Here is a 4790-nt window from a genome sequence, read left to right on the forward strand (position 1 = left end):
AGAATTGTTTCTCGCACAGACACAGAATTGTTACTCGCACAGACACAGAATTGTTACTGAGGGCCACAGAACTGTTACTTGGGGCCACAGAAACGTTAATCAGGGACACAGAATTGTTACTGAGGGCCACAGAACTGTTACTTAGGGCCACAGAATTGTTACTCGCACAGACACAGAATTGTTACTCAGGGACACAGAATTGTTACTCAGGGACACATAATCGTTTAATTAAAGAGTATGTCAGACAACATGCAGAGGAGTGGCAGAGGAGGCAATGTTTTAGGAGCGAGCAGACGTGGCAGCAGAGGAAGGGGTCGAGGCAGCACTATTCGCAGCCAGAGGCCAGTGCTCCCGGTGTCATCCAGCGGTCGTGTCTCCACCGACAACCCTGCCGTCGTCGATTGGTTGGCTCGGTCGTCTTCCTCTTCCCAGGTCACCTCTGACACCTACAGCCAACGGTCGGTGGGTACGTCAGACACAACCGTTAGTTGGCATGGCCCGGGACCAAGCCCACTGAAATCACGTGTCCTCTACCTGCCCCTGTCCTTTGGTGTTCCCTCACCAAGCGAAGTATCGCATGCTGTGGGCTCAGCCCCACTGTACAGTGAGGAAGAGCTAACAGAGGGCGGTCAGGAACGGGGGGAGACATCCGCCTTTTCAGCAGCCAGGCGAAGAAGTAGTGGCGAGGAGAGTGGCTCGGTAGCCGGTCTAGAGACAGGTCTGTCTCCTGACCCAGACGCAGCCGAGGGGGCTAGTAGTGAGGCGGAGACCCTACTTGATGATGAGGAGGTTGATCGCACTTGGCAGCCTCGTCGTCATCAGGCAATTTCTTCCGCATCATCAGGAGAAGAGGGTGGCAGCTTGGCAGCGAGCAAAACAGTCGGTGGGTTGCCCAGGAGACAGCAGCAGGGTCGCAGCAGTGTCAGTGGAGCCAAACGGCCACGGAGTAGAGCACCAGCTCCACTGCAGCCTACCACCACGGCCAGTAGTGGTGCCGGTGTGCACGGAGGAAGCAGCAGTCAGCCAGTGAGGAGTATCGGGGGCAAAGTTTCCTACTCGGCGGTGTGGCAATTTTTCGTCAAGCCGCCCGAGGAAGTAAACGTAGCCGTATGTCGACTATGTGGCCAGAAAGTCAAGCGTGGCCAGGGGGCCCATGTTGGGACTATTTGGGCCATGTTGGGACAATGGGAGACCTCCCATTGCTGCTGTCTCCATCGCCACACTCTGCCATGTGCCACTTTCAGGTCTCCTCACACACTGCTGGTGTGTTGAATTTTTTGACATAGGGTGCTGGCAGATTACGGGCCTCCCATAGCTGCTGCCAGGCCCCTAATCTGCCATGGGCCCCTATACCGCCTCCTCATGCTGCTGCCAGGTCCACAGTGTCTCATGCCATGTGCCACTTTCAGGTCTCCTCACACTGCTGGTGTGTTCAATTTTTTGACATAGGGTGCTGGCAGATTACGGGCCTCCCAAAGCTGCTGCCAGGCCCCTAATCTGCCATGGGCCCCTATACCACCTCCTCATGCTGCTGCCAAGTCCAGAGTCTCTCATGGGTCCCTGTACGGCCTCCCATTGCTGCTGTCTCCATTGCCACACTCTGCTATGTGCCACTTTCAGGTCTCCTCACACACTGCTGGTGTGTTCAATTTTTTGACATAGGGTGCTGGCAGATTACGGGCCTCCCATAGCTGCTGCCAGGCCCCTAATCTGCCATAGGCCCCTATATACCGCCTCCTCATGCTGCTGCCAAGTCCAGAGTCTGTCATGGGTCCCTGTACGGCCTCCCATTGCTGCTGTCTCCATCGCCACACTCTGCCATGTGCCACTTTCAGGTCTCCTCACACACTGCTGGTGTGTTCAATTTTTTGACATAGGGTGCTGGCAGATTACGGGCCTCCCATAGCTGCTGCCAGGCCCCTAATCTGCCATGGGCCCCTATATACCGCCTCCTCATGCTGCTGCCAGGTCCACAGTGTCTCATGCCATGTGCCACTTTCAGGTCTCCTCACACTGCTGGTGTGTTGAATTTTTTGACATAGGGTGCTGGCAGATTATGGGCCTCCTATAGCTGCTGCCAGGCCCCTAATCTGCCATAGGCCCCTATATACCGCCTCCTCATGCTGCTGCCAGGTCCAGAGTCTGTCATGGGTCCCTGTACGGCCTCCCATTGCTGCTGTCTCCATCGCCACACTCTGCCATGTGCCACTTTCAGGTCTCCTCACACACTGCTGGTGTGTTGAATTTTTTGACATAGGGTGCTGGCAGATTACGGGCCTCCCATAGCTGCTGCCAGGCCCCTAATCTGCCATGGGCCCCTATATACCGCCTCCTCATGCTGCTGCCAGGTCCACAGTGTCTCATGCCATGTGCCACTTTCAGGTCTCCTCACACTGCTGGTGTGTTGAATTTTTTGACATAGGGTGCTGGCAGATTATGGGCCTCCTATAGCTGCTGCCAGGCCCCTAATCTGCCATAGGCCCCTATATACCGCCTCCTCATGCTGCTGCCAAGTCCAGAGTCTGTCATGGGTCCCTGTACGGCCTCCCATTGCTGCTGTCTCCATCGCCACACTCTGCCATGTGCCACTTTCAGGTCTCCTCACACACTGCTGGTGTGTTGAATTTTTTGACATAGGGTGCTGGCAGATTACGGGCCTCCCAAAGCTGCTGCCAGGCCCCTAATCTGCCATGGGCCCCTATACCACCTCCTCATGCTGCTGCCAAGTCCAGAGTCTCTCATGGGTCCCTGTACGGCCTCCCATTGCTGCTGTCTCCATCGCCACACTCTGCCATGTGCCACTTTCAGGTCTCCTCACACACTGCTGGTGTGTTCAATTTTTTGACATAGGGTGCTGGCAGATTACGGGCCTCCCATAGCTGCTGCCAGGCCCCTAATCTGCCATAGGCCCCTATATACCGCCTCCTCATGCTGCTGCCAAGTCCAGAGTCTGTCATGGGTCCCTGTACGGCCTCCCATTGCTGCTGTCTCCATCGCCACACTCTGCCATGTGCCACTTTCAGGTCTCCTCACACTGCTGGTGTGTTCCATTTTTTGTCATAGGGTGCTGGCAGATTACGGGCCTCCTATAGCTGCTGCCAGGCCCCTAATCTGCCATGGGCCCCTATATACCGCCTCCTCATGCTGCTGCCAGGTCCAGAGTCTGTCATGGGTCCCTGTACGGCCTCCCATTGCTGCTGTCTCCATCGCCACACTCTGCCATGTGCCACTTTCAGGTCTCCTCACACACTGCTGGTGTGTAGAATTTTTTGACATAGGGTGCTGGCAGATTATGGGCCTCCCATTGCTGCTGCCAGGCCCCTAATCTGCCATAGGCCCCTATATACCGCTTCCTCATGCTGCTGCCAGGTCCAGAGTCTCTCATGCCATGTGCCACTTTCAGGTCTCCTCACACTGCTGGTGTGTAGAATTTTTTGACATAGGGTGCTGGCAGATTAAGGGCCTCCCATAGCTGCTGCCAGGCCCCTAATCTGCCATAGGCCCCTATATACCGCCTCCTCATGCTGCTGCCAGGTCCAGAGTCTGTCATGGGTCCCTGTACGGCCTCCCATTGCTGCTGTCTCCATCGCCACACTCTGCCATGTGCCACTTTCAGGTCTCCTCACACACTGCTGGTGTGTATAATTTTTTGACATAGGGTGCTGGCAGATTACGGGCCTCCCATAGCTGCTGCCAGGCCCCTAATCTGCCATGGGCCCCTATACCGACTCCTCATGCTGTGACGTTGCAACAAGGTGGAATTCAACCCTACATATGTTAGACCGCCTTTACGAACAGCAAAAGGCCATCACAGATTTCCTGATGTTAAAAGCGGATAAAGGTATTCCCTGTGTAACTTAGATGTCAGCCATTGGCAGCTCATGCGTGACACCTGCGCTTGCTCAGGCCCTTTGAGGAGGCCACGCTATTCGTGAGTCGGCAGGACTATGGGATGAACGACGTCATTCCTCTGTTGCACGTCCTGGAACAAATGCTGTTAACAATGGCTGGTCAGGGTGCGGTAGACGTGGCGCACAGATCTCAACGCCACATGACCCCTGTGGGGGCAGGACAGGAAGAAGAGGAGGAGGTAGAGGAGGACATTGGTGCTCAGGAATTATTGAGTGAAATGGGTGGTTTTTCCACTCAGCGGACAGGAGTGGAGGAGCAGGAGCATCTGGTAGAGGAGGAGGAGGAGGAGGAGACAGAGGACCCAGACGCACCGTGGCAGTATGCTGTGGAGATGGAGGCAGGGAGTCCCTCGCATTCCTTGGCACAAATGGCCCATAGCATGCTCGGTTGCTTGCGTAGCGACAGCCGAATAATAACCATCAGACAGAGGGATGACTTTTGGCTGTCCACCTTGTTGGACCCTCGCTACCGTTCCAAAATGGTGGCCTTTTTCACACCTGCTGAGAGGGAGGCCAAAATAACGTACTATAAAAACCACCTATGTAGTCAGCTGGTCTCTGCCTGTCTGCGCCAACGTCCATCCTCAGACACTGTGGGCCCTGTGCGCTCGCGTTCCGCTGCCATGGCAGCAGGGGAGGGGTGGGGTGGTAGGAGCAGTGGCAGCTCCACCAGCAGCGGCTGCCTCAGTCTGCAGTCGATGATGAGTAGCTTTCTTCACCAGCGCAGTGAGGAAACTACTAACCAGCCGCAGCAGCAGCAGCAGCAGCAGCAGCAGCAGCAGCATCAGGTGGACCTGGAGCAGGACCTCAAACAACAGGCTTAGGCCTACTTGGACAGCACCCTGCCAACCGAGGTAGACAATCCCCTTGACTACTGGG

This window comes from Staurois parvus, unplaced genomic scaffold, assembly GCF_062004578.1.
Source record: "Staurois parvus isolate SC_StPar_1 unplaced genomic scaffold, SC_StPar_1.0 ptg001269l, whole genome shotgun sequence".
Classification (NCBI taxonomy): Eukaryota; Metazoa; Chordata; class Amphibia; order Anura; family Ranidae; genus Staurois; species Staurois parvus.